We start from the raw sequence: 20,416 nt of genomic DNA on the forward strand, positions 1-20,416 counted from the left end.
TAGCTAAAATTCGCTCTCAAAATGGAATTGCTTTGGTCCCTTGTGTCATCAAGTACTAGAACTATATTATTCGACGATGGCTGGGCAGTGCATTTGGTGCTCAATTTGCCTTTGAATATATATTTTGCAGAGACTCAAACATGTAGTATCACAAAAGGTTCTGAAATAGCAAAAGTATTGCAAATTTGCTAACTGATTCTCTGGGAAGGTTGCACAATGGAACACAAGAAATCGCTTGAAGAGGTTGATGGGATCTTCAAGATTTACGAGGAAATGCACAGTGTCCGGACATTTGCCAATCTGGACATTTGCCACGATTTTACCTGCTCCGAAGGGTCGGGTCCCTTTTCTTCCCCCCCCCCCCCCCCCCGCCTTTTCCTCACCCAGCCGCCCAGTTTGCTTTCGAAGTTCCTAACATGACCATCAGTATGGAAGTTATTGCAACGAACAAGGGCAGGCCTCCTGCTCATTACAAATGTTACACGTATCTTAAACAGAGGGAATCTAAAGAAGGTGTTGTTACATGGATGTGCTTCCGTCGAAAAGCGGATCATTGCAAGGGAAAGCGGCTTTCGAGGAACAGAGAAGTGTTGAACATAATAGAACTTCTCTGTGGACCACCTGACGATGCGGCTCTGAAAGTGAGAAAGCAAGTGGAAAGAGGCGAAGAGAATGTCCGAGAAGAAACTACACAGTTATTGGAGATATACCCAGATGAAATGGGATATCTACATAATAAAGTTTATGACTTTGTTACAGTGATGCTTAATTCAGAAACCATGAAGAGAACCATGCGTCGTCGATAGAGTCAAGAGCGAGGGAACCAACAAGAGCCTAAGAATTCTTATGAAATTTATCTTCATGAAGATCTATTAAAAATGGGAGATGGCAGTGGTTTTCTTCTGGAAGACGATAGATTAGAGGTGAGAATAATGATTTTTAGTGGAAGCAAAGGAAAAGAAAGTTTAAAAACATGTTCCCATTTTTTTATGGATGGAACATTTAAGAGATGCAGCAAGCAGTTTGCACAGATCTACATCATACACGTAGACTTAGGAGGCCCGATTAAAGAAACAAACATTCTTCCTACTGTATTTGCACTGCTCCCTAATAAGAAGAAAGACACAGATGTTCGTCTGTTTCGTTTCATAAAAAAGGCAGTCTCTGAGTGGTGTCCTAAACAACTAAAGGTGGACTTAGAGGCAGCTACGATACCGGCCACTCGTCAAGTTTTCCCCACAACTGAAATAAATGGATTCTATTTCCATATGAAGAAAAGTTTATGGAGAAGATTTCGAGTTCTCGGTCTAACTGAGGAGGACCGCTAGAACGAGGATTTAAGACTTCACGTCAGCACATGTGCAGCGCTGGCAGTTGTAAAACCGGTGGACGTAAGCAATGGATGGATTGAGATTCATGCAGAAGCTCCTGATAACGGAAGGTTCTCTCAATTTTTTGACTACTTTGTGGATAACTGGCTAGAGAATGAGGATATCACAATAGAAATGTGGGACTGTTACGGAAAAAGGCACCGAACGACGAATGCTGTTGAAGGGTGGCACAACAAAATAATTAGTATTATTGGAAACCCTCACCCTAGAATCAACTGTTTGGTGGAGTGCTTGGAAAAGGAAGCAGAGCTCACAAACTGCATGCACATGAAATTGGAAATGAATCTTGAAGGTAAGAAGAAGAAGCAGTAGTACTTGAAGCTGGACGACAGCATAGAGAGAATCGTAAAGAATTATGAAGAGACAGTCAACATTAGGCCTTGCTTGAAAGACATTGCCCATATTTAGAAACTGAGCTAAAATACGTTAAAAATAATGTATTTAAATTATGAAGACCACTGAGTCCTCGCAGATTACTGAGATAAAATTATCAAAACATTGAAGCAGCATTATTGGAGCTAATATTAAGTTGTAATTGTAAATAGAGTGTACATTACTTCAGCGTGCTTAGGCTGATTTTACACACCAAGAATGGTAAATGGTCATTTATCATTTTGATGGTCCAAAGCCTCTGCAAAGTGTGGTGCGAATCAGCCCTTAATGCAAAAATTAAAAAGTGTTTCAAGCCTAACAAAAGTATCCTTATTGTTGTCACGTTAAGATAACTTTTTCCTACCTTCCAGTATTATGACCATACTATTAAATAATTGTGAGTTCTATAATAATTTTCTGAAGCTTCAGAATCGCAACTATCACCTAAAATATCATGGTTTGTTAAACTGATAGTATACGCTTTTGTAAAAGAAAATGGGAACTGAATCTTTGAATTGCACCTAAAATTGACACCCCAAAACTGATCTGATCTAAAGGTTGACAATTTTGGCACCTCAAATATTTTTTATTTAGGTTTATCTACAAATATTTATAATAGATGTAAATCTACTTAAGTACATTTAGATATAGTCCTTTAAAAATTAAAATTTCTTATTAAATTGTTGATTATTTTTAAATAGGTCAGTAAAAGCAAGGAGATTACTACTGAAAATTAATTGTTACTAAAGAACATGAGAATCAAATGTATTAGACCTACTTTTCTTATACATTAGAGACTTTTTGAAAAGATATTTGATCATTTCCTCTGTCACTGACAGTGTTTCAGTTGCTTTGCAACACCAGGGATATCTACTTCTAAATTATGTTTGCAGCTGTTCTCATTTCGAATTCTGGAATATTTATTTCGTCTTCTGTGGTGAAGGAATTTCGGAAAATGCATTTACTAAACTCCACTTTATTGGCACAGTCATCAGTAACATTACCGTCGCTGTTGCGCAGTAAAGGTACTTACTGAGCCTTTCTGCTGGTTTACTTATCATGGGACCAGTATCTCTTTGGATTTTCCGCCACATTTCTAGAACGAGTTTCGTTGTGGAAACTATTAAATGCATCTCGCACTGAAATCCGCACCAAATTTCGAGCCTCAGTAAAACTTCACCAATCTTGGAGATTTTGCATTCGTCTAAATTAAACGTGCCTTTTGCAGTGCTCCTGCAACAGCTTTCTGTCGTGTTTTGTGTACCGAATACCTCGAGTGCTGTTGATACTATTTCTTTAAGCTTAAGCCACATATGGCCATCATTTACATAGTTCGAAAGTATTGGAGACTATCTCTTAGGAAGATGTCACCCGAATTTTAGCTGCTTTTATAAATAGATATATTTTGCATTTAGTTTTGGTGAATTTCATTGTTACGGTAGTGAGCCTCACTACAACTGCGTGTTCACTAATCCCTGTGTCCGTCATGATACTCAGGATTATTTGTGGCTAAGAGATCAAGTGTGTTTTCGTAACCATTTACAATTTGAATGGACTCGTCAACTAATTGTTGAAAATAATTTAAAAAAAAAGCATTTAGAACAATTACGACAGCTGTTTTCTATCTACGATAGGGTATATGAAAATGTATTTTTGTCAACATGCAGAAGGCAGATTGAAGTAACTGCCAACTATAATTGTATGAGTAGGGTACCTATTTGTGATAGGACTCAAGTTTTCTTTGAACTGTTCTGCAACTATTTCATCTGAGACAGGGGGTCGGTAAAAGGAGACAGTTATTAATTTATTCCAGTTGTCGAATATAACCTCTGCCTATACTAAGTCACAGGTACTATCTGCTTCAAAGTCAATTGTGAGCTTACATTATTTTTCCTTAAGTTGTCCTCCTTGTTTCTGTTGTAGTGCAGATAATTACAGTTACGCCTTTTCCCTCCGGAACCTCAGATGCTTTCTCTGTGACCCTGTAAATACCAGAGGTAAACAATGTAGAATAACAACGTATGTTAAAAGCGTAGCATTCTGTATTACTTCATTTCCTTTTTTCTAAAATTTTAAAATTGTAAGTCGACTTTAGATGATATGTCAATCATAGATCTTCTTATCTCTATTTAATGAGTTTGTTTTCAATTATGTTTTGAACATTGTCCTGCTACACTTTATTAACTAATGTTTCTAGAGAGTAAATTAATATGGAGTATGTCGTTCTTCTTTTCAAACATTCACATACCCATTTATTCTTTCCCTATTGTCTTTTGGGTATGCAGTTGTAGTAATTAAAGTAGGCACAAATGCAGTGGTCGAAAAGAAATGATTAGCATACATTCGCATTCTCGTTACATCATTCCTTTCTTGTTGCTCCCATGCAGATGGACTGTTTCAATCGCAATCAGTAAGTGTGAAAGGAAGCTGCTATACAGCAGAGGAATCTATATTTATACTTGGCAGAACTAATTACATACTGACGTAATCGTCAGTATTGCTTTAGTTTCCCAAAAGTTAAAAATATTTCTATTTCGGAAAAGAAGCTCTGTATTTGGCCAAGATGTCGAAGAAGAAGGTCCCTTATGTACTGGTTGCATCGAGTAAGATGTGGAGGCGGCGGTTTGAAAGCGGACAGAGGTAGTATGGGGAAGGGCGTCCCTTACCTGAGGGATCGCTGCTCAAGCTACCTGGCGAAGGAGCAAGTGTGGCAAATGTCCGGCGTGGCAAATGTCTGGTGCGGCAAATGTCCAGCATTCCAATGCACAACTGTTCGGATGAGCCCTCATTTTGTTAGTAAGCAAATTCCAACAGAATCTACCAGTTATACCTAAATGAACACTGGCTGATGAACTCAAGGCTTGCCTCAAAACATCATGGTTTTGGCAATGAACGCATAAATACATATTAAAGACCTTAATCCACACACATCTATGATGTGATATGCCAGCTGAATTTTAAAAACAGCTATTGGAAATTGGTAATGCCAAAGTGCCAATTGATTACATCACAAAATATTCTTCATTTCTGTCGAACTTTTTTCACTGTTTCGCTGATCGAATAATTAATAAAGAATGTTCCCCATAATTTGGCACAATTCACAAAAATCATCAATGATTCTGTGAATGTGCTATTTTGAGCTAAGGTTTTTAAATATGGTTTTAAATTATATTTAACTGGGGGCAGTTTTTTAGGGCAAGGTTTCTTATTTTTGGCATATACTTGATTACATTTTTAAAATTTACCTAAATGTTTGGCCCTACATGATGGACTTTGAAAACAAATTAAATCTTTAATTTCTTTATATTTAATACATGTTCATGTCCAGTGTGTTCTTCAACATCATAATTTTTCATCGCTGACAATATTTTGGAATGTTCATCATTTTGTTTTAGATTATTAATATGATAATATGCAGAAATATATTTTCCAAATACATAAATTATTGACTTATTATATTGGTTTTCATTATGCTCATTGACATTTTTGGCATATTGTCCTGTCATCATCTTTTGTATTGTTCTGTATACTAAAATTATTAATTGATTTGTCAATTGTGAACATTTTAAACTTTTTAGTTTTAATTGCTTACATTAAATTAAAAAATTGTAAGATAAAACATTTATTGGTAGTGAAATGTTCAAGTTTGTGCAATGTACTATATATGGATATTATAAGTTGCAGCTGAAAAATAATATGTAACAAAAAATAAACAATATTGATGGAAAAAACCACTTCTAGTAAAAAAATTTTCTTTTAAATTGAGTCATTCTTAGACAGCATCAACAATAATCTTATAAATAATGATAAACAAGTATTAGTCATAATTAATGAAATAATAATCCTAGGTTTAAAGTTTAAGATGTTGGCAAAATACTTAAACAGAAAAAACTGTTTAAGCATATAAAAACATTGATGAGCGAGGAACTGATAAGAAACAAAAAGTCATCTACGTTTGGTAAAGAGTCAGGCATATATAATCTTATTCTATCATCAAAAAAAGAAGAATCAAAAATTTAAAAAATAGTTTACAAAGACGATTTACCTTCGATTAGAATACATGGTGAATATAAATTAGAAAAAGAAAGAGAAAACCTACAATCGAATATGAAAATGAACTGAAAATAGAAGAAAAGCAAGAACAAAAACTTGCCATAGAACTAGAAGATTAGAATTCAAAATTAAGAAATTAAGAATGGAAAACTATAGAAATATCTAAAAGAAAGTTGAAAGATGTAATATATATAGTTACAACAGATCTACTTCAAAAAGATCAGTTCTTTAAAGTTAACAGTACAACTAAAAATTAAGTAAAACAAGGTCATCTATATACAATATTGATGAACAACCAGATAGTAAATTTCATTAAGTACATATCAAAGTACATATCAGTTATAAATTAACTGGAAAAATTACACCTGCTCTCAAACGTTTAGAATAGAAGAAGATAAACAGTTCTACAAGATGAGATATGATGACATTAAATATAATTTATATTGCTTTGTTGATGTTGAAAATAATGTGATGCTAAATGAATATGAACAAAGTAGTTATGAAACTAAAAACAAGTTATATGACAATCTTCTAACATCAGCAGAATATATTCAATCAATTATCACCATTCATATAGTAACAGCTATAGTTAATAATGTGATAATTATTATAATTGTTTTAGATAGTCTCAGTGAAGAATAAATAAAGCTAACAGTAAAGGAATGTTATTCAATACATCCTATCAAAGATAAAATGGTAAGAAGAGATTCTGAACAACACTTACACAACAATGCTTATAAAATAAACGTAAAGAGATCTATAACTAATTTAATTAAGGAAGTACTTATCAAAAAATGTAAGTGCGTGTATTAGCCTGTTTGATTGCAGTCAATATTGTTTTAGCTGTTGTTTGTAATATTTATAATCAATACCTATTTCATAACCAAACAATGTACATCAAGTAAATAGTTCATATATTTATCAGTCAACTGATTAATAAAGATAGATACATTATCATCAGGATAAAGAACTGATAGAAGAAACTGATAGTGCATAAAAACTTTATATCATAATTTAACCTTTATTTGTCCAATTATTATATAGGGGATCAAATCCTAACTATTGAACATAGATTTTACAATCTTTCGTTTATAACTTAGGCTACGAGATATTTTGTTTTTTGTACCTCTTGCTCATAAAAATTTCCTTTCATATCTTTAAATTTATATGTAACTATACCAGAAAATATCGTATCTTCAGTTTCAAAAATTTCTGTTGACCAGTTTGCAGTATAATCCTGTTAAAAAATTCCTTTCAGTTTGCTTATTCTCACTTTATCTCCTATTTTAAATTCTAGTTTATACCATTAGATACAAGTTTAGTCAGAGTTAAATTAAATTATCTACATCTTTAAGTCTAATCATTATTGTCAAATGTTTTGTATTACTATATTCATCAACCAGTTTTATGACTAAATCAGAATATTCATACTTACTTCAATTTTTTTTGTTTTTGTGGTGGTCCACAGCCTCAGCATGTTTTATGAATGATAATATGGTCCACATAGGTTTGGTTACTTTTTTTAACAATGCGACTGGCCAACTTCGACCTTTAGATGAATGCTTGAAAATAACCAAAGGTCGAAACTGACCAATCGTACAAACAATAAAAAAACAGTCTACATTTACCATGGTTTCATTCACAAAACATTCGTAATTACCTTGAACATCAATTTTTCCGCATTTATCCAACAATACTCTGTTCTAGCTTTCAACAACTGATGCCTTTAATTCAGTAAAAGTTGAGAAATTGTTAATGCTGTAATTTTGTTAACTACATCTTTCAATTTTTATTTCTTCATTCTTCTAGTTTTAATTTTCCAGTGTTATTTTATTTCAAAATATGTCCATTTATAAATTTAAAATATTATACAATTTGCACTGAAGCGACAAAAGTCATGACATTCCTCCTAATATCGTGTCAAACGTCCTTTTGCCTGACATAGTGCAGCAGCTTCACATAGCATGGACTCAAAAAGTCGTTGGAAGTCCCATTCAGAAATACTGAGCCATGCTGCATTTTACTTGTCGATAATTGCGAAAATGTTGCTGGTGTAGGATTTTGTGCATGGATTGACTTCATGATTATGTCCCATTAACGTTCAATGAGATTCATGTCAGGCGATCTGTGTGGCCATATCATTTGCACGAATTATACAGGTGTTCTCCAAACCAATCACGAACAGTCGTGGTCCAGTGACATCACTGTTTGAGAACATGAAGTCCGTGAATGCAAATGGTCTTCAAGTAGCCAAACAGAACCATTTCTAGTCAATGATAGATTCAGTTGGACCAGACGACCCAGTCAAAATGGTTCAAATGGCTCTGAGTACTATGGGACTTAACTTCTGAGGTCATCAGTCCCCTAGAACTTCGAACTATTTAAACCTAACTAACCTACGGACATCACACACATCGATGTCTGAGGCAGGATTCGAACCTGTGAGCGTAGCGGTCTGGCCAGCAGAGGACCCAGTCAATTCCATGTAAATACAGCCCACGCCATTATAAAGACACCACTACCTTGCACAGTGCCTTGTTGATAATTTGGGTCCATGGCTTCATGGCGCCACACTCAAGTCCTACCATCAGATTTTACCAAATCGGGACTTATCTGACATGGCCACAGTTTTCCAGTCATCTAGGGTCCAACTAATATTGTCATGAGCCCAGGAGAGCTGCTGCAGGTGATGTCATGCTGTTAGCAAAGGCACTCACCTAAGTCGTCTGGTGTCGTACCTCACTAACATCAAATTTCGCTGCACTTTCCTAATGAATACATTCATCGTATGTCCTACATTGAACTCTGTGGTTATTTCATGCAATGTTGTTTATCTGTTAGTACTGAAAACTCTATGGAAACGATGATGCTCTTTCTCATTAAACGAGGGTCGTTGACCATACCATTGTCCATGGTGTGAGGTAATACCTAAAATTTGGTATTCTTGGCACACATTTGACACTGTGGCTCACAGAATATTGGATTCCCTAACGATTTCCGACATGCAATGTCCCATGGGTCTAGCGACAGGTACCATTCCGCGTTCAAAGTCTGTCAACTCATATCATGCGACCATAATAGTCTGAAACCTCGTCACATGACTCACCTAAGTACAAATGACAACTCAACTAATGCACTGCCCTTTCACTCGTTATGTATGCGATGCTACCGCCATGTGTACATACACATATCGCTATCCTACGACTTTGTTACCTCAGTGTGTAGCCATCTGATAATAGGTTTAACACAAATGACCACTTACTAATTCCTCACAGTCTTATGTTCTCTCGAAATCGTAGTATACCTCATTTTTCCCAAGTGATTAACTAATTCTTTTGGTATGTTACCAGCAAATGAATCGAAAACATTTTTTGTTAGTTGTTTTATAGAACAAACCCAATGTGTACCAATGTTCTGAAGTGTCTATATTAACTATTACACGTTCAAAAATTTTTGGGCTGTTAGGTGATTCCTCAGTCAGAAAAACACGACAGAAGCGTTTCATTTTCAATCGTTTAACTCAATTTTTTAGGTGAAAATTTGATAACGGACTACATACTTCATAACCATTTCTCCAAATTTTTTATTCATTCATCTTTCTTTGCTACTGCTGTATTATGTTTTTTATTGTGCTAAATCTTCATCTTTGTTTGTTAATGATGAACTGATTTAGTTATAGCTGCTACTCCACCATCTAATGAACAAATAGCTCCAAATACTGCTAGTAAAATTTGTAAGACACCTCCCTAATGTTTTGTTAAGCTTACTCCTACTTTCTTTTTCCTTAAATATTCAATCATTTTTTCATAAAAGGTCTATGTAATGTTATAAGAAAACTTTCACCAGTTTTCTTACTTCTCTTTATTTTCACAGCATCAGTTAAATAATCATCAGTGCTAGTCCACTGTTCATTATTGAGTTTCAGTTTAATTGCTGTAGCTTTACCTTTTGCCAAAACTTTTTTAGTTTTGATAGTAGAACATATGTGTTGAAGTTATTCATTTATATCGTTTAAAAATAATAAAAAAAATTGTAGTCCTCATCCATTGTTATCAGTTTCAGTTCCAATGCCTAATTTTGTTTTTTCGTACATTGTTCTTCTAAATGCCGTTGCGGTTCGCTTTTCTGCAAATGATGTGTCTTCAGCATACATTCTTTCTTTTGCGATTTGGTGAAGTTCTTTATCTGCTTCATATATAGATTCGAAATCTTATGATCTCTGTATGATGTATTACATTTTTACACACTTCATCTATCAGATTTATCTTGATCTAATGTTGCTAATCTCACAGCTAATTTACTTGCTGCACGACTATAATTATAATCAGGTAAATGCATTTCAGATTTTAACCTATTAATGAATCTACTTCCTAAATGTTTATTACAGTTTTTATGTTTCCAAAATGAATACAGTTCAAAAAATGGTTCAAATGGCTCTCAGCACTATGGGACTTAACATCTATGGTCATCCGTCCCCTAGAACTTAGCACTACTTAAATCTAACTAACCTAAGGACATCACACAACACCCAGTCATCACGAGGCAGGGAAAATCCCTGACCCCACCGGGAATCGAACCCGGGAACCCGGGCGTGGGAAGCGAGAATGCTACCGCACGACCACGAGCTGCAGACGAATACAGTAAATTAATAATAAATCTAATTACATGAAGCTTTCCTTTTATATTGTTGATAATAAAATCATTGAGTTACTAGTTAACTTTTTGTACACCAATTTTTCTTTATGATAATTCTTATTTCCAGCTATTTCTACACCAAGAATTACTGCTGATCTACTGATCTATCAATTAATTCAACCTCATCATTCATCTAAAAGTATTCAACTGGTTTTTCTGTATGTTTTTTAATCCTTCACATACTTTCTTGTTATTTTAATCATCTGTACTTTATTGCGACTTATCTGGTGTTAATTTTGGAATATAAACTTCAACAACCTTTTTTTAAAATTATTGTATTTAATACCTCTACTTGATTTTATGTTGTTAGGATTTTTAATAGGATATAGAGCTCCTGAATCAAATAATATATTTGCATAAGTAGATAAATCAATATAATCAAGTTTTTTAATAAAATCGTCTATAGTACATGTTATCAGTTAAAAGATTCGTCAATCAATCTGTACATTGTTTCGCTAACTTTTAAAATATCGCCAGCAAATTCTACTGGTTAATTACAGATATATTTAAACATAACAAAAGGTTTTGATCTGACAACTTTATCTAACTACTGTTAACATATTTCAACATTGTTTACTTATATTTAGTTTTTTAACTCTATTTTTATTCTCTTTTCAGTACATCTTGTATTTCTGAAACACTTAATGTATATCAGATTGTTTAACTGGTTGTGAAGTTTCACATTTCTCTAATGATCGTAATGGATCTATTTGTTTTCAACTTCTCGATTTACTACAAAAATTTTAAGAACATTATCATCTAAACCTTCAATTCCTTGTTTGCATTGTTCGATTGCACCAATAATGGGTTTCATCATCTTCCACATATATCTCATATTCTGTTCTAGTTGTTTCTTGTATGTTCAAAAAACTTCTTTTAACTCTTCAACTATTTTTCTATTTCGTTTAACCTGTTTAACAATTTCTGTATCATATTTTTGCTTGCTTTTAATTAAGATGAAGCAATTATTAGTAATGTATAACACTATGTTAATGTTGTTTAGGTTTATATTATGTTTACATTGTATGTTTATGTTTGCAATTTGTATTCATTTTTAATGTTTATGTGTAATGACTAAATAATTTATACCTATAATTATTTAAAGTTGCTATTTTCAACAAATGGTCTTAAAAACCTGAAATTATATACCTGCATTTAGAAAAATTAATAAAATAATGTGTTTTACTTTTACATTTGTAAGACAAAAATAAAAACAAGTACTTGCCCATATTATGGTCCATTATTAGATCATGGACAAACTGTACAACATTGATTAGTTTTTTATAATGACTCATATTGCTCTGAATAATCAAGAGCTTCTGCAAATTTTTTTATGTTCACATAAAATTCGATCCGCATAGTTTTTAATGGATTTTAATACCTTATTCGAGTCCATTTAATTAAGAGAAATCTTTAATCTTAGTTCAGTATTTTCCATCATACATTTTCATTGACATGTCTATTGTAAAATAGTCCTATCTATTCCTCATTCCAGTATCTACTATTTTTTCTTTAAAATCATCAAAAATTAAATATTCAGTTACTGATTGTTGGTAAATATGATTTTAATTGTTTCACTTTGTCTAAACATATTTAAAAATTAGTATATCTCTCACTAACTATTTAGTTGTCTTTTCCAGAATGAGATTTTCACTCTGCAGCGGAGTGTGCGCTGATATGAAACTTCCTGGCAGATTAAAACTGTGTGCCCGACCGAGACTCGAACTCGGGACCTTTGCCTTTCGCGGGCAAGTGCTCTACCATCTGAGCTACCGAAGCACGACTCACGCCCGGTACTCACAGCTTTACTTCTGCCAGTACCTCGTCTCCTACCTTCCAAACTTTACAGAAGCTCTCCTGCGAAACTTGCAGAACTAGCACTCCTGAAAGAAAGGATATTGCGGAGACATGGCTTAGCCACAGCCTGGGGGACGTTTCCAGAATGAGATTGTTTTTATTTAGTTGTCTTTTGTTTCAACTAAATAAAAACAATCTATTCCTTTATATCCACCCACAGTAAAATATTCTCTAAATACATACTGATTTTTATGAATGAAATCATTTACTAAAGCAACTAAGTTACCTTCACATTTATCCAACAGTATAATTTCATAGTTATTTCAATAAAAATAGCAATATTCTCATTAACCATTTTATATTCTTTCATAAGCTCTTGATATTTTGGTTGGAGTTAGCCTTTAGAACAAATATACAAATGATTTTATCACACTTTACCCATCCTCTCAGTAAAGCATAATTATCGATCATTAATGTTGTTTTTCAACAACCAGCTGGTGCAATTATCATCATCAAATCGAATTAGCTAATAGTTTATTGTGTTTATTTTCTGTTTTCTTCTCTCCAATTCTTGTTTTAGGCTCACAATTTGTTTTCATTTAATTAGTAATAATTTATATGTAATAAAAGGAAAGCTTGACACAGTCTGAGTACTGCACTGGCAGTCGCTAACTTCAAACAAGGGTTAGTTCATCAGTTCATAAGAAAAACTTTCTTGTATGTATAAGACCATGCACTAATTGGTGTTACACAATATTTATAAGTCCAAGTGTCACATCAAAAAATAAAAATAACTGTATTACGATGAAGAAACAGTAGGAATTTGTGATGATCAACATAGTTCAAAAAATTAGAAATATTTACTCATACAGATGACTAATATACAAGTTAAAGGGGATGGAATTTAAGAGTTATTATTGAGAGCAATGTTAATCTGAATATGGACATGAAAGATGGTTTTGTGCTATACTTTAATAACAAAATTAATCCAGCCTATGAAAAAAATTATTACTAATAATGTTCAGAAAATGATACAATCTGAATTAACTGATGTTATTTTTAATTTTGCTGATGGAATGTTTATAAAAATGGTGATTGTTTTTATTGTGAAACTAACATTTTTGCTTCATTTGAGAGTAATACTAAATTTGGTGCACCGATAAATTATGAACTGTGTTATCCATTATTTACTCGAATTCATTATTATATCCAGGATTTAGAAATAAATATTACTGAAGAAAATGATCATTTTGTTGATTTCAGAGCTGCTACAATAACAGTTGTTTTGTAAATGAATCAATTAATTTTAATCTTTATAAATGAACAAGATTGAGCACTATCAGTTTTATTCTTTTCCTGTGAATTATAAAAGAAAAAGTAATTTGCTATTCCTAATAAAAATGTATAAATTAACATTCATATTGTTGATGGCTGTCTATATCCAAATCATGGTCAATTCTACATGAATGTTATAATTATTACACATTCTGAATCAGATTATCTGATATATGATGAAAAATCTAATAGAAAATTAATTGATAACTGTGTAGGAAAGCTGATCGGTTTTGTAATCATAAGGAAAGAAAATAACATTCAGTCCAGCCTCGAACATTGATTTATTTCTCCATCAGGTTTAATACATTTAACTTTGTCTCTTGCTGAAGTATGTATAAAAAGACATACAATGCTAAAATAAGGAGTAAGGTAAACAAAGTTCTACATCTAGTGGAGATTTTAGGAGGTTTATTAAAGACTGTGAAGAAGTAATGTTGGTATGAGGTATTCCTGTAATTTTGACTAATTAAATTTCAAATTATGCTATGTTTGAACGTGCCAATTATAGTGAAATTTTCGTTGAAATAAAGATACATTACCAGGAGAAGGTAAAATTGAAGTTGAGAATATATAAATTTGAGTGCCATGTTTAGAGATAGATATCACAAATTATTGTAACTTAGTGGAGTTCGATATAACTTATTTTACATATTGTTGATGTTTCAAACTAATTGTAAAAATTATCAGTTGATTGATTCATCATTATGTGATCATGTTAAACTGCAATTATTATATTTGAAAAATGGAAGAAACGAATTATTTCCACAAGATATATGGAATTTAGAGGCACCATATAATTATGTCAAAATATATATAACTTTGTGATTTCAAATGAGTTTTATAACTGAAAAGAGATGCTGATGTATGTCCATATAATTGCATAACATATTATCCAATGTATGTCATAAACGTGACACATAGAGAAAATAATAAAACGTTGATAACATTATGTCCTAGTTTTAATTCTGATGTACAGCCTGATACACTTCCGTACATAATAATGAGTGGAATAGAGAATTTAACGTATTGTGATCCTAGCGATAATTTTCAACTTTTTCCTAATTTTTTTACATATTTTAACATTATCATCTTTTCTTAATTTTTTATTATATTCTCCAACTTTGTCATCGAAAAAGGAAACTTTTATCCATTTATCATCTTCAGAGAACTAAAGATTATTGAATATCATATGTGCTATCTCTTCAATTTTATAAATTTCTAATTTTTGTGATTGTGAATTTTTTGCTACAATTTCTTTTTTTTGAGTTCATTCACAACATATAACATTTTAATTAAAAAAATACTTTTATTTCTATGATGAATAAATTAAAATTTTTCTAATTAATAATTTTTCTCCATAGATGGAGTCCTTATTTAAAAAACTCAACAGTGTAAACAATGCAACATTGGTTAAGAAGATTAATGAGCTAGAATGAGATGATTTATATAACATCACTACATGCAAAATATTGAGATAAAATTTGTATGAAGGTCCATAATGATTTTAAAATTATTTTTCCAATCAAATGTTTAGAATAATTATTGGATGTGATTTTCAATTTTTTGAAGAAGAAAATGTTAATGTAAGATACAAAGAGAGGAAGAATTTCATGATACTGAGTTTGTAATTTGAAAAATATTTTGCTTGAAATATTTTTGATGAACTTTTATATTTAATTTTCTTATCAATTTATCCAGTACAGTTTTTGAATTTGAAATTTGGAGTAGATGTAGTTTATATGTTCTGGCTCAATTTCTAAGAAAATGAAAAAATTATAAAATTCAAGTAAATATCATGGGAAGTGGTAGGAAATTTTACAATATGATAGATAAATAACGGTTTCGAAAAAGTGGTGAAAAACTTGAAAATTAGTGAAAATATTCAAAAAACGTGAAAATACTGGGAAAATGAAGAAAATATGATGTAAATTAGTGAATAAGCGTCTTTTTTATACGATGAGCTCCGTCGGCCATTTATGGATTGTGATGGTCTGGTATTTTCGAAAAATATGAAAAAATGTGTTTTTCGTCATAATTACGATTATTTTTTGTGGAAATTGAGCCATATTGTGAAGCATTAACAGACTGCTAAACACACAGCCATCACAAAATACTATGAGTGAACCCAGAATTGTGATAGCCAAGTGCCGTCTGTTCTTTGATGAGAAACATGATAAATGGACAGATTACCACATCCAGCTTCAACAACTTTTTGCTGCCTATAAAATCACAGGTGACTCCTGATGTTCTTTTTTTGTTGTTATTGGGTAGGAGTGTCAGTTCTGTATACTGTGCTGTGAGTTCTTCCCTCAAGCAATGCCTGAAAACCCTACCCCATGATCAAGTCATCAGAAGCACGATGAATTTGTTGAAGTGTAGATTCATGTAGCTGTTGCTTGTTCAGATTTTTTTCGTGTGTATCATCATAGTAATCAATTTACAAGGATTGGATCACTGAAATCAAGGGCATGACTAGGAACTATAAATTTAACTGCACTTGTGGAGTTTTTTTTTCCAAGGCGAATTGTTTCACTATACTATTATTCAGAAACTTGTAAATAGCAGACGAGGAGCAAACAGCTAACCTTACATGAACAACAACAAAAGAAAAAGATTAAAGTTACAACTGACATTCATATTCAGAGAACAAACTACAAAGTATTCGTATCTTTATAAATTTGTGTACAGCATGGGCGTATGGGCAGGCGGTGGGCGTCATGGATTAATATGGTAATTTTTAGAGAATGGCCATTTATTTGCTAAAGCATGTTGAACGGGGCTACATAGGCCTAGGGAGGTAAGGGTGAGCCAGAGCTTACAATTTGGTGAACACTGTTCGCGAAGCTACCGAAAGTTGTTGTCTGCCAAAACTAAGTCCACAGTGCCGCAGCACTGGGAGAAGCGGGAGATGTTCAATGCTACGGGGCGCGCACCCGACTCGCGGGTGAGCAAGAATACAAGAGAGCGGGCCCGGCGACGGGCGGTCGGCTATATTCGACGCACCACGCGGCTTCCTCCGCCCTGATTGGTCAGGACCGAGCAAACCGTGCGGGCGGCATGGAACTTTCCAGAGCGTTGCCTGCTAAGCGACGCCTGGGGCGGCGTTACCTCGTAAGCACACGAGAGAGGCGCGTGATCAAGGTGCCCTTCGTCGGTGCTGACTTCCTGTTACTAGACCGTGGGACGAAAGAATTTACAGGCAGCTAACACCGCCGGCCGTGGCTTGGCCGTAATGGAAAAATGAAGTTACCAGTTTGAGGCTCATATAATAAAGTAAAATCCCCTATTGTCTGGCTCATCCTTTACATTTGCAATCAGTCTTCACAGTTTCAGTTAGATACTTGTGCAGTTTCCTATGCCAGCATTTACTGGTTGTGTGAAAAATACAGACAGTTATTGGATGGCACATTACGACAGCAAAGAATTTTCAACTGGACTTAATACTCAAAGACAATTCTCAAGTAAAGTTTTACAGCACACGTCCAGTGCCTCACGCCATTTGCAATGAAGTTGCTTCTGAACTCAATAGATTACAAAAAACTGGGGTCTTCTACTAGTCAATGTGAATCTCCTCTGGTTATCACAAGAAAATCTATTGAGAACATTAGACGTTGTACCTAATTTAAGGCAACAGTTAACGCCCAAATGGCTATTGATTTTTTGCCACATCCATGCATTGTCTCGTGCATGGGCGATTCTTTTTTATAATCCATTTAGCCGATGCTTACTGTCAACTTCCCGTGAATGACAAAACGAAAAAATCTTCATGGTGGTCAATATATATGTTGGCTTGGGTCAATACCAGTGCCTTCCCTTCGAAAGCACACTTGTTCCAGGATTAATTTAACGTTTTCTTGAACAAGCAATTTCGAAAATTTTGTCATGTTCGTATTACTTGTGTGGTATTATTGTATCTGGATAAACATCAGAACAGCATCCCAAATATTTGGTATCTCTTTTCCAGATTTTAACTGACACAGGATTTAAGTGTAATTTACAGAAGTATTCATTTTTAAATACTGAAACAGATTATCTCGGACATCTCATCGACGTCCATGGCGCTTGTCCCTCGTCTAAGCAGTCAGAGGTCGTCCCGAGGTTACCTTCTCTTCAAAATATACGTGAACTGCAGGCAATTTCGGGCAAACTAATTTGCTAGACCAAATTTACTCCAAATGCAATGCAAATTGTTGCTCCTTTTCGGTGTCAAAGTCTTCCTTTCCAATGGACTGGAGAATACGATTTAAAAGTTGAAAAAAGCATCGCTTAGTCGCCCATGGCTTGTTCATTCCGATCTGCAAAAACCAGTAGTGTTGGCAGTTGCTGAGTCATCACACAAATGGAATAGGGGCAGTTTTATCTCACAAGGCTGGCAATGCTGAACGACGCCACGGCATTCACGTTTAAGATAATGAGCAAAGCCCAAGTCAACTAAAATCAGCTGGACAAGGAAGCCTAAGCCATCGTCTATGGTGTCACGAAATTTCATCAATACCTGCAAGGTAGAGAATTTTTTCTCGTGACGGATTTTAAGCCGTTGGCTGCTCTTTTTCAGCCAACAAAAGATGTGCCTGATCGCACAGCACAGAAGCTGCAACGTTGGTCATTACTTTTTTCCAATACCAGTATGATATTTTCTGTTTCCTGACGACACAGCACGCAAACGCAGACATTCTGTCTCGTTTCCCTACAGGAAATGATCCGAAATTCGATGCCCCAGTAGATTCTTCTCTTCACACTGATCAATATGATTCACAGGCACTGCAAGCTTTTCCCATTGATTGTCGGCGAATCGCAACATGCTGCTGAACAACATCAGTCACTATTATTGCTCAAGTATTACATTCAGATGTGCTGGCCTCGTAATCCGAAATCAGTTTCAGCTTCAGTGGTGCACAAATATTACACTGACAGAAGAAAAAAAACATTAGTACACCCTTTCAGAAGTTTCCAATTCACTCAAGATTTGTTATTGCAACAGTGCATAATGAGTACATGAACATTTACAGATTAATAGCACAAGCGGATCTGAGGTACCAGGTACCGACTGATGTTAGAAGGCTCATATTAGTATGTGATGTACCTCCATCGGCGGCAATGTAGGCGATGTCTCTGGCGTCAAGTCGTTCGTAGGCATGTCGAATACTGGCCAGAAATACGTTACACCACACCTGCTCGAACTGTTGACGTGGTTCTGTAAGGGTTGTTGGTTGATGAGTCGCACAAGTCACTTCTTGTCCCATCGTATCCCACACCTGCCCGATTGGAGACAAGTCCGGAGTTCGTGCTGGCCAGGGAAGTTGCTGCACATCTTGCAGAGTAACTTGGGCGTCACGGGAAGCTTGTGGGCGAGCATTATCCTGTTGGAACAACACATCACTTTGCTGTTGCAAGAACCGCAAAAGAATGGGTCTAACAGCGTTCTGCATGTACCAAGTGCTGGGCAGTGTCCCCTCCAGAATCACCAAAAGTGAACGAGGATCATAGCTTATCGCAACCCAGACCATAAGGCCTGGGATTGGACCAGTCTGTCTTGGGCGAATGTACTCTACGACACAGTGCTCACCAAATGTATGTACCGAGCGAGGTGGCGCAGTGGTTAGCACACTGGACTCGCATTCCGGAGGGCGACGGTTCAATCCCACGTCTGGTCATCCAGAGTTAGGTTTTCTCTGGAATTTTCTGTCTGTGATAACCTCAGAAATGAAGTGTAGAGCACTCTCATTGATATGGTTGAGGGCCGGCCGAAGTGGCCGTGCGGTTAAAGGCGCTGCAGTCTGGAACCGCAAGACCGCTACGGTTGCAGGTTCGAGTCCTGCCTCGGGCATGGATGTTTGTGATGTCCTTAGGTTAGTTAGGTTTAACTAGTTCTAAGTTCTAGGGGACTAATGACCTCAGCAGTTGAGTCCCATAGTGCTCAGAGCCATTTGAACCATTTGATATGGTTGAGGAATTGGAGCAGCGAATTATGCAGTCTTGTAAATATTAACAAGATGATTTGCAGGTAGTTAAAAGAATTCGTACTCACTGTAGATACAAGTGCAGTATTGCCTTCAGATATGAAGGCGACACGTGGAACACCTCCTTTTACAGATGCGAGTGGTGTACAGTAAACTGCAACAATTATCGTTTGTTTTGTAATGGTAAGCCTTGCATGCAGTTTGAGCTCATTTGGATGAGGACTAAATCGAAAAGTTTACACTTCAAATCATTTTTACTAACTAGGACAATGTTTGACACTCAAATCAGTGGTGACTCGTAATCAAACATTCACAGTTATCTCGCAAATGGTTCATTTGCAGATCCATGTTTAGTGCAACATTTTTCCTTCCTCATCGTATTAATGGCGCCACGAGGGGTATCGGCGAGTACAGGCAGCATCACCCACTGATGTCAACAGAAAGGCAGTTGCTGGCAGAGAACGCGGACTGTAGCTGTAGAACCGCAGCTACATCTGGGATGCTGGCCCTCCTCAGGCCATGGAATACAGTACAGGGAAGGTCAGTACTCAAACCACATCTCCCAGCATGATCAGATGATCAGCGACGAAGGCATGTGCCCCACTGGCTGAGGATCAGCGACAGGGTTGTCCACAAGCACTGGAGTGCAGCAACAGGGTAGCCAGCCATCTACCAGTCCGGATTCGAACACGCCTCCAACCAGGGAGGTTATCACACACTCAGCAGCGTGAGGATACCAGGTAGCGTGCATACAATTTTTGGCTCTGGAGGATTCCTGCAGTTTCTGGAATCTAAGTCCAAAGTAGTTGACTG

This window comes from Schistocerca americana, chromosome X (genome assembly GCF_021461395.2).
Source record: "Schistocerca americana isolate TAMUIC-IGC-003095 chromosome X, iqSchAmer2.1, whole genome shotgun sequence".
In the NCBI taxonomy this organism is placed as follows: domain Eukaryota; kingdom Metazoa; phylum Arthropoda; class Insecta; order Orthoptera; family Acrididae; genus Schistocerca; species Schistocerca americana.